A 12,564-nucleotide genomic window follows, 5' to 3' on the forward strand; every position below is an offset into this window, starting at 1 on the left:
TTTTAGAATAAAATTATAATTTAATAAAAAATAACGAAAGATAGAAAAAATTATAGGAGAAAAAAATATGTTACATAGAAATCGGACCCCTTTGTATCCTCATTTAGGGCATTCACTACTAACACCGATACTTTCGTGAAATATCATAGCGCCTTCAACCCTTTTTCAGCAAATCCTATATATTACAAATATAAGTGGTCGACATCGAGGGAGAAAGGTTCGAGGCTAGGGTTAGAGTTCGACTCACTCGACGTTGACGGTGAGAGCGAGGGCGGTGCGCTTGCGGGCTTGAGGGGAGCAGACGTAGTAGGCGAGGTCGTTGTCGAGAACGCGATTTGCCGTGCCCACAGGCTTCATGGGCAACGATTCTTAGAAAATAGAAACTAATGAAAGGGAAGTCGAAGTAGCGACGTTACAAAGAAGAAATTATGAGATGGAAAGTCGAAGAGACATACGTTATGAAAAAAAATTAATAATACGAAAAGCGGAAGAGGTAAACGTTACGGGAAAGGAAAGCCGAAGAGACCGCTTAGCCATTTGGTTCAAAAGAAGGGCAAGTGAGGGTGAAAGATAGGCTGTCACGTGGCAAGATTAGGAAAAATAATGTTAAGGTATAGATTATGTAGTAGGTACAACACATTATTTATAACCAGTTAGTTATATTTTTCTTTTGAGAGAAAAATATAATAAAATTATTTTTTAAAAAATTATGATGAAATGGATAAACTACAAAATAGTAATTTGATTAGTTGTAGACATCATATCAGTAATATAATTATTGCATTCTAGACTTTTTCCTAATTTGTCGCGTGCATTTGTTGTTGGAGTACGAGTGATTGTATGGTTCACTAATTTACATAGTAGCCTATCGCTTGTATTTTGCGGGTGTGTACTACTATGACCAGTAAGAAATCCAGCTAGTAAAATTGTGTCGCTTATTAATTGTCCTATCAAATTGTTCTTAATGATAGGAATTCCGAATCGATAATCGGAGCCGTTGAAGTTGATTTAGAGTATTTAAAATATCTAGAAATTAAATTTTACAAATTTTAAAAATTATTTACATGGTGATCAAAGTGTCATAAAATCGACAATTTTTGACGACTATATGAGCCGTTTGCTTGTTTAACGGTGTAGAGTAATCCAAATTACTTGAATTTTTGACAGAAAATTTTTTATACTATTTAGATAATGTTTGATAACTCTGATTATGAATTAAGAAAGTCTAACCTCTATTTTAAGAAGATTATTCATTTATAACCGTTTATTTTTTCGACTATTCGATAGACTTGATAATGATTTTTAAATATTACAAAATTTGATTTCTAAATATTTCCAATTGTATAGATCAATTTCAACAATGCCGATCAATTATCAATTTGAAGTTCCGATCATTCAAATCGACTTAATAGGACAATATCCTCAATCCTATTAATAGGATAGTAGATGGACTCCATATGTAGAGAGGAAGAGATCAATTGAGCTTGTATATTTTTAAAAGTACCAAATTATTAGTGCTTATAGATTTTCGGCCCTTAAATGAAAGAATGTGCAGTTAGGATGATAATAATTCTCTAGAATTAAATAGATGGTTGATGAAATAGCATAATATAAGGGATAAAATTGGTGAAAAGAATAGATATAACTATGAGAAACTTATTAGGAACAAATACTTAGTGTTTTTAAAAACACCATAGCCGAACTTATATATACATATGTGTGTGCGTGAGCGCACGCGAACGTGACGTAGCAATAATGTCAATATATCAAAACTATGTTGTGCATTGAATCGGGCTTGTTGGATTCCATGCATGTAAGAAATTGTAGTAGAGGAAGGTTTAAAATGCTAATGTTACTTCCTTCGCCACAGTAATAGAGAGCGGATGGTTTTGTCTAAACCATCCCAACTCTAAAACAAATTTAAGAAATTTCTCCTCAAGTGACGTAATGCTATGAGCCTAAATTAGGCAATTCTTTTTTAAAAAAAATTAAGGCTAAAAATCGTTTTTGAAGATCTTCTAACGCTCCAAACTCGCGGTGGATCAAACTACAAATGAGCACGATCACAAATTCACCGTTCAAGTCCCTCTAGAATAATAGGTTAATGGAGAATGTGGTTTCTACGTTTCTTTCTTTTATTTTCTTTTATTTTCTTTTTATTTTCTTTATTTTATGTGAAATCGCCCGCATAGTTATAATTTCTTTTATTTTCTTATTTTCTTTCTTTTTTTTTCATTTTATGTGAAATCGCCCGCATAGCTATAAGGGATTTCAAAATCCTAATAGATGCGTAAGAAATAAGGCCAAATCGATTATTAATTATTATCCTTACCTCTAATTAACTTTTCAATTTAAAAGCGAGATTAATTCTAATCTAATTAGATAACTTAATAACCATCGGATTGAGCTCGATCATGAGTGCATCTGATTCGATTTAACCGAATGCCAACGAGTAGCACACTGTTTCGTCGTAGTCGTGGCTTGTGCTTGGTCGCATCCAGCCGGTTAATGTGATCGTGGCCTGAATTGACACGACCCGTATCACGGTATCAGCTATGCCAGCCAGGCTGGACATCGCAGTGCTTTTTCTTTCCTTTGATATTCTTTTATTTTTTTTCCTTTCTATCTCAAATATAATGTAAACTAGTTAGAGTTTAAATATTTAAAAAAAAAAAATTTAAGAAGAAAAACTTATTTACTTAATAGAAAACAATACATATTTTATAAACTTAATATTAAAAAAGTAAAATTACAAAATTTAAAATAAATCATGAAACTAGCTGGCTGTGATTTAGTAATGGAGTGTTATTAATTTGTTTCTACCTAAGTGATAAATAAGGGCGTGCATGTGCGGATGTTGCCTAGATGAGCAATTATCCTGCTTGCTTTTACCCTGTGGAGGAAATTAATCTATTGCTAGTGTAGGAAACCGCGCGATGCTGCGGATATAATCATATTTGATTAAATTTAATAATATAAAAAATATTTTAAAATTTTTAGAATAAAATTATAATTTAATAAAAAATAACGAAAGATAGAAAAAATTATAGGAGAAAAAAATATGTTACATAGAAATCGGACCCCTTTGTATCCTCATTTAGGGCATTCACTACTAACACCGATACTTTCGTGAAATATCATAGCGCCTTCAACCCTTTTTCAGCAAATCCTATATATTACAAATATAAGTGGTCGACATCGAGGGAGAAAGGTTCGAGGCTAGGGTTAGAGTTCGACTCACTCGACGTTGACGGTGAGAGCGAGGGCGGTGCGCTTGCGGGCTTGAGGGGAGCAGACGTAGTAGGCGAGGTCGTTGTCGAGAACGCGATTTGCCGTGCCCACAGGCTTCATGGGCAACGATTCTTAGAAAATAGAAACTAATGAAAGGGAAGTCGAAGTAGCGACGTTACAAAGAAGAAATTATGAGATGGAAAGTCGAAGAGACATACGTTATGAAAAAAAATTAATAATACGAAAAGCGGAAGAGGTAAACGTTACGGGAAAGGAAAGCCGAAGAGACCGCTTAGCCATTTGGTTCAAAAGAAGGGCAAGTGAGGGTGAAAGATAGGCTGTCACGTGGCAAGATTAGGAAAAATAATGTTAAGGTATAGATTATGTAGTAGGTACAACACATTATTTATAACCAGTTAGTTATATTTTTCTTTTGAGAGAAAAATATAATAAAATTATTTTTTAAAAAATTATGATGAAATGGATAAACTACAAAATAGTAATTTGATTAGTTGTAGACATCATATCAGTAATATAATTATTGCATTCTAGACTTTTTCCTAATTTGTCGCGTGCATTTGTTGTTGGAGTACGAGTGATTGTATGGTTCACTAATTTACATAGTAGCCTATCGCTTGTATTTTGCGGGTGTGTACTACTATGACCAGTAAGAAATCCAGCTAGTAAAATTGTGTCGCTTATTAATTGTCCTATCAAATTGTTCATAATGATAGGGATTTCGAATCAATAATCGGAGCCGTTGAAGTTGATTTAGAGTATTTGAAATATTTAGAAATTAAATTTTAAAAATTTTAAAAATTATTTATATGGTGATCAAAGTGTCATAAAATTGACAATTTTTGACGGCCTAGTAGAGTAATCCAAATTGCTTGAATTTTTGACAGAAAATTTTTTATACTATTTAAATAATGTTCGATAACTCTGATTATGAATTGAGAAAGTCTAACCTCTATTTTAAAAAGTTTATTCATTTATTACCGTTTAATTTTTCGACTCTTCAATAGACTTGATAATGATTTTTAAATATTATAAAATTTAGTTTCTAAACATTTCTAATTGTGTAGACAATTTCAACGGTACCGATCGATTATCAATTTGAAGATCCAATCATTCAAATCGACTTGATAGGACAATGTCCACAATCCTATTAATAGGATAGTAGATGGACTCTATACATAAAGAGGAAGAGAATTGAGCTTGTATATTTTTAAAAGTACCAAATTATTAGTGCTTATAGGTTTTCGGCCCTTAAATGAAAAGATGTACAGTTATGATGATAATAATTTTCTAGAATTAAATAGATGGTTGAAGAAATAGCATAATATAAGAGATAAAATTGGTGAAAAGAATAGATATAACTATGAGAAACTTACTAGGAACAAACACTTAGGTAGTGTTTGGTTCGGGAACAAGGGGGGGAATAAGCCCTTATTCCCCCCTTTGTTCCCAAACGTAATGTTTGGTTCCCGGGAACAGTAGTTTCTGGGAATCTGGAACTAGCTGGTATAAAGCTGGAACTGCTGTTCCACCCGTTTTCTGGAACAAGCTTGTTCCTTGATGAGAACAAGATTAATTAAAATCTAAATTTAATTTTAATGGCAGTAAATTATTAATTAATCTAATTAATATATTTAAATTATTATTTATTACTTTAATAATTAAATAATTTATTATTTATAATTAAATATTAATAATTAGATAATTATTATTATTAATTTATTATTTATAATTAATTATAAATAATTAATAATATTCATTATTTTTTTATTAATAATTATTATTCTTAATGACAATCGATATTATTATTAATTTATTATTTATAATTAATTATTAATAATTAATAATTATTATTATTTATTATTAATTATTAATAATTTTTATTCTTAATAATTAGATAATCGATATTATTATTAATTTATTATTTATAATTAATTATTTATAATTAATAATAATTATTATTTATTAATAATTATTAATAATTTTTATTCTTAATAATTAGATAATCGATATTATTATTAATTTATTATTTATAATTAATAATTTATAATTAATAATAATTATTATTTATTAATAATTAATTAATAATTCTTATTCTTAATAATTAGATAATGGATATTATTATTAATTTATTATTTATAATTAAATAATAATAATTATTATTATTTATTAATAAATATTAATATTAATTATTATTAATAATTAGATAATCAATATTATTATTAATTTATTATTTATAATTAATTAATAAGAATAATTAATTATTATTATTATTTATTAATAATTAATAATAATAATTATTATTATTAATTAGATCATCCATATTATTAATTTATTATTTATAATTAATTATTAATAATTAATTTTTTATTTATTTTTAAGTAATATTTTTATTACTATTAATTACATAATATAATTTTAATTTCAAATTATAACTCTTATTCCTCTTGTTCCAATCTAACCATCCAAACACTATTTACCTTATTCCTAGGAACAACCCAATTTTCATCCAAACGCAAAATTGGTCTAATTCCTGCTTATACCTGAACTTGTACCTATCCCTAGAACTAGCAGTTCTTACTTATACCCGAATCAAACGCAGCCTTAGTGTTTTTAAAAACACCATAGCCGAACTTATATATACATATGTGTGTGCGCGAGCGCACGCGAACGTGACGTAGCAATAATGTCAATATATCAAAACTATGTTGTGCATTGAATCGGGCTTGTTGGATTCCATGCATGTAAGAAATTGTAGTATAGGAAGGTTTAAAATGCTAATATTACTTCCTTCCCCACATGCAGTAATAAAGAGCGGATGGTTTTGTCTAAACCATCCCAACTCTAAAACAAATTTAAGAAATTTCTCCTCAAGTGACGTAATGCCATGAGCCTAAATTAGGCAATTTTTTTTAAAAAAATTAAGGCTAAAAATAGTAATAAATGTTAATAAATGGAAAGTAAAAAAAAACACACTCCATATGTAAAAGAAGAAATGAGAAACAATAATTTTATCTCCCAAGCCCTAATTTATCATTGGGTGGTATACGCAATTTTTCAAAACGATTGAGGATAAATCAGTTGATAATGATTTTCCTCTTATAAGATACCAAATTACCAACAACCTCTTTGGGTGTTCTTTTCTTTTAACTAGCTTTTCACCCGTGCGATGCACGGCTAATATAATAATATAAAATAATAAAAATTATTATATAATGATAAAAAAAATATTTTAATTAATATTATATTTTTTTAACAAATAAAAAAATATACTATCAATTTTAATTATAGTACATATTAAAGTACACAAGCTAGAGAAAAAAAAATTTTGATCAAAATAAATACTCAAGTAAAATGCAAAATTCAACCATACTCTATTATCTATAAATTGGTGTGCAACACAATTTACATTTATATATTGGTATGCAAAACAAAATGATAACTAAAATTGATATGAAAAATTACAAATAATATTAATATTTAAGCATATAATGAGATTAACTAAACTTTCATATTTGACACAAATTAGAGTAAGCACACGTATATTATTTCCCTACTGTCACTTTAAATATTCAAAAATATATAGATGTTGGTGTTCAAGATAATATAAAGAAAAACAACTTTGTTGCATGAAGATGGAAAATTACAGAAGTGACAGTAGGAAAAAAAAATTACGAAATGAAAATTACAGAAGTGACAGTAGGGAAATAATATGTTCTATTTTAAAATATTAACATTTAAGAGCTAAGAAAATTACAGGAGTGACGTGAGTTTTAAATTTTTTTTCTCTTTCCAAAAATGCCTCTATCCTTTTTTACTAATATTTTTATATCCAGAAATTTTCAACCAATCATTTCAAATAATTAACTAAGTAACAATTTATACCCAAATAAAAATAAATATTTTTCTTCTCATGCGTAATATCCGCACCCGTCAATTCTTTCGCAACGTAATATTCGTAAATTTTTCAAATATCTGAACATAATTATAGGTGACTTTGAAATAAAAGTTTCTTCATTGTAGGTAATTTTTAATAATATAGTAAAAGATATTAATTTTTTATAAAAGCGTGAGTTTTGAATTTTTTCCTCTTTCCAAAATTGTCTCTATCCTCTTTTACTAATATTTTTTTGTCCAGAAATTTTCAATCAATCATTTCAAATAATTAACAAAGTAGTAATTTATTTTCAAATAAAGATAAATATTTTTCTTGTCATGCGTGATATCCGCACTCGTCAATTCTTTCGCAACATAATATCCGTGAATTTCTCAAATATCTCATCAACATAATTATAGGTGACTTTGAAATAAAATCTCTTTCATTATAGGTGATTTTTAATAATATAGTAAAAGATATTAATTTTTTGCCATTACATCTTATCTAATGATTGAAAATAAAAATATCTGTTTTTTTTGTGACAATATTATCCTCGCATTTATATCATATTTTCTATTTAGGCGTTTCTTAAATATTTTTGGAAAAACTTTAAAAATTTTCCTGTGGTTTCGTAGTTTCTCACTTTATCCCCATGTGGTTTAAAATGTATCAATTTGCCGCCCTGTGGTTTCTTTTTTTTTTCTTATCAATTTTATTATTTTTTTTTTCTTAAATCAGTGATAAAGTTAAAATTAAAGGGTACCAAAATGAATATTTGATCAATCTAGATAGGTATCTGAAGTTTTTTGTATATAATTTAATGAAATATTAACGAAAGCTACCGAAAAGATAAAACGAAACCACAGGGGGGCAATTTGATACATTTTAAACCACAGGGGGGTTTTTTGAAGTTTTTTCAATATTTTTCTTCTCACGCGTAATATCCGCCAATTTTTTCGCAATGTAATATCCGTGAATTTCTCAAATATCTCAGTAATCCACGTACCATTTGAATTTAATAATATAGTAAATAGAATAGATACGATAACACGTGGAAATCATATAGAAAGCCACGTTAAAAAAAATGTCTCTATCTTTTCTTACTAATATTTTTATGTCCACAAATTTTCAACCAATAATTTTAAATAATTAATTAAGTAATAATTTATTCCCAAATAAAGATAAATATTTTTTTTCTCATGCGTAGTATTCGTACCCGCCAATTCTTTCGCAACGTAATATCCGTGAATTTTTCAAATATCTTATTAATCCATCTACCAAATAGAATAGATTTCCTAAAGTAGTAATATCCGCACAATATAATTATAGATAACTTTTAAATAAAATTTTCTTCATTATAGGTGATTTTTAATAATATAGTAAAAGATATTATTTTCTTAAAAAATTTAATTTTATTTTTTCAAAATTAGAAAATTTATATTTGAGCTTGACACGTAGATTTTCTATATAGTAAAAGATATTATTTTCTTAAAAAATTTTATTTTATTTTTTCTAGAGTAACATCCGCACCCACCAATTCTTTCGCAACGTAATATCTGTGAATTTATCAAATATCACAACATAATTATAAGTGATTTTGAAATAAAATTCCTTTAATTATAGGTGGCCAATTCTTTCTCAACGTAATATCCGTGAATATTATTTTCATAAAAAAATTCTTTCGCAATGTAATATCCGTGAATTTCTCAAATATCTCAACATAATTATAGGTGACTTTGAAATAAAATCCCCTTCACTATAGGTGATTTTTAATAATATAGTAAAAAATCTATATTTGAAATATTACCTAAAGTAGAAAATCTGTATTTGAACTTGACACGTAGATTTTTTATATAGTAAAAAATATTATTTACTTAAAAATTCTAATTTTATTTTTTTTAAAGTATAAAATTTATATTTAAGTTTGACACGTGACAAGCATATAGAGCGTCACGTATCAGTTTCTCATATAGGATTCATTAAGGGTTCTATTTTAGTATATAGTAATAGATTGTACATACCAACAACTAGGATGAGAGTGATACCACAGTAAAAGCTACTGGACTATAATTAGATACCCTTTATTTTCTCCATTTGCATTTTAAATTTTGTTGGGCATCGCAATAGCAATTAGTTTTTGACATTCTATATTTTAAAGTGACGGTACCTAGCACTAAGTAATCTCTATATCAGTATCCGCGGGTATCCACGGATTATTCGTAAATTTATAGGTACGAGTACTAATATTTTCTATCTAAAAATTTATGAATAAAACGGAGGGGTACCTGTTAATTTGTAGGTATTTTGGACAACTTGCAAATAGAGGTTGATTCACGTGTTCTTGAATCATTCTTGAAGGTCTTCTAACACTCCAAACTCGCGGTGGATCGAACTATAAACGAGCACGATCACAAATCCACCGTTCAAGTCCCTCTAGAATAATAGGTTAATGAAGAATGTGGTTTCTACTTTTCTTTCTTTTATTTTCTCATTTTCTTTCTTATTTTTTTTCTTCATTTTATGTGAAATCGCCCGCATAGTTATAATTTCTTTTATTTTCTTATTTTCTTTCCTTTTTTTTTCATTTTATGTGAAATCGCAAATCCTAATAGATACGTAAGAAATAAGGGTAAATCGATTATTAATTATTATCCTAATATGATTAGAATTTATCTCTAATTAGCTTTTCAATTTAAAAGCGAGATTAATTCTAATCCAATTAGATAACTTAATAATCGTCGGATCGAGTCCGATCATGAGCGCACCCGATTCGATTTAACCAAATGCCAACAAGTAGCACACTGTTTCGTTGTAGTCGTGGCTTGTGCTTGGTCGCATCCAACCGGTTAATGTGATTGTGGGCTGAATTGACACGACCCATATCAGCTATGCCAGCCAGGGTGGACACCGCAGTGCTTTTTCTTTCCTTTGATATTCTTTTAGAGTTTAAATATTTTTTAAAAAAAAATTAAGAAGAAAACTTATTTACTTAATAGAAAACAATATATATTTTATAAACTTAATATTAAAAAAGTAAAATTACGAAATTTAAAATAAATCATGAAGCTAGCTGGCTGTGATTTAGTAATGGAGTGTTATTAATTTGTTTCTACCTAAGTGATAAATAAGGGGGTGCATGTGCGGATGTTGCCTGGATGAGCAATTATTCTGCTTGCTTTTACCTTGTGGAGGAAATTAATCTATTATTATGTAGTAGGTACAACACATTATTTATAACCAGTTAGTTTTTTTTTCTTTTTGGAGAGAAAAATATAATAAAATTATTTTTAAAAAAAGTATGATAAAATGGATGAACTATAAAATAGTAATTTGATTAGTTGTAGACACCATATATATCAGCAATATAATTATTACATTCTAGACTTTTTCCTAATTTGTCGAGCGCATTTGTTGTTGGAGTACGAGTGATTGTATGGTTCACTAATTTACATAGTAGCCTATCGCTTGTATTTTGCGGGTGTGTACTACTATGACCAGTAAGAAATCCAGCTCGTAAAATTGTGTCGCTTATTAATTGTCCTATCAAATTGTTCTTAATGATAGGAATTCCGAATCGATAATCGGAGCCGTTAAAGTTGATCTAGAGTATTTGAAATATCTAAAAACTAAATTTTATAAATTTTAAAAATTATTTACATGGTGATCAAAGTGTCATAAAATCGACAATTTTTTATGGCCTATACGAGCCATTTGCTTGTTCAACGGTATAGAGTAATCCAAATTGCTTGAATTTTTGACAGAAAATTTTTTATACTATTTAAATAATGTTCGATAACTCTGATTATGAATTGAGAAAGTCTAACCTCTATTTTAAAAAGGTTATTCATTTATGACCGTTCAATTTTTCGACTCTTCGATAGACTTGATAATAATTTTTAAATATTATAAAATTTAGTTTCTTAACATTTCTAATTGTGTAGACAATTTCAACGATGCCGATCGATTATCAATTTAAAGATCCGATCATTCAAATCGATTTGATAGGACAATGTCCACAATCCTATTAATAGGATAGTAGATGGACTCTATACATAAAGAGGAAGAAAATTGAGCTTGTATATTTTTAAAAATACCAAATTATTAGTGCTTATAGGTTTTCGGCCCTTAAATGAAGATATGTACAGTTAAGATGATAATAATTCTCTAGAATTAAATAAATGGTTGATGAAATAGCATAATATAAGGGATAAAATTGGTGAAAAGAATAGATATAACGATGAGAAACTTACTAGGAATAAATACTTAGTGTTTTTAAAAACACCATAGCCGAACTTATATATACATATGCGTGTGCGGGAGCGCACGCGTACGTGCCGTAGCAATAATGTCAATATATCAAAACTATGTTGTGCATTGAATCGGGCTTGTTGGATTCCATGCATGTAAGAAATTGTAGTAGAGGAAGGTTTAAAATGCTAATATTACTTCCTTCCCCACATGCAGTAATAGAGAGCGGATGGTTTTGTCTAAACCATCCCAACTCTAAAACAAATTAAGAAATTTCTCCTCAAGTGACGTAATGCTATGAGCCTAAATTATGCAAATTTTTTTAAAAAAAATTAAGGCTACAAATAGTAATAAATGTTAATAAATGGAAAGGAAAAAAAAAAAACACTCCATATGTAATAGAAGAAATGAGAAACAATAATTTTATCTCCCAAGCCCCAATTTATTATACGCAATTTTTCAAAACGATTGAGGATAAATCAGTTGATAATGATTTTCCTCTTATAAGATACCAAATTTCCAACAACTTCTATGGGTGTTATTTTCTTTTAATTGTACATACCAACAACTAGGACGAGAGTGATACCACAGCAAAAGCTACTGGACTATAATTAGATACCCTTTAATTTCTCGATTTGCATTTTAAATTTTGTTGGGCATCGCAATAGCAATTAGTTTTTGACATTCTATATTTTAAAGTGACGGTACCTAGCACTAAGTAGTCTCTATATCAGTATCAACGGGTATCCACGGATTATCCGTAAATTTGTAGATACGAGTACTAATATTTTCTATCTAAAAATTTATGAATAAAACGAAGGGGTACCCGTTAATTTGTAGGTATTTTGGACAACTTGCAAATACCCATGAGTACCCGCATATATTTTTTTAATTAAAATATATATAATATTTATAATATTGACTCTATAATTATTAAAGCTTTTTTAATTTTATATCGCAAAAATTATAATTTGCGCATATTTTCTCACTTTAGTACTTAATAGTTTAAAGTGTATCAAGTTAGTTGCCACAAATAGCTCAACCTTTTTTTAACGGGTAGAAATTGGGTAGTTTTTAAACCAGACATGGTTCATGGGTAGGGATCAGGCCCGGTCCAGCAAGGCTGTGGGCCATGCTGGGCATCAGGCAACACCCACAACCATTTTAGATTGGGCCTAAAGTATTGGGCC

This window comes from Ananas comosus, linkage group 5, assembly GCF_001540865.1.
Source record: "Ananas comosus cultivar F153 linkage group 5, ASM154086v1, whole genome shotgun sequence".
Taxonomy (NCBI): Eukaryota; Viridiplantae; Streptophyta; class Magnoliopsida; order Poales; family Bromeliaceae; genus Ananas; species Ananas comosus.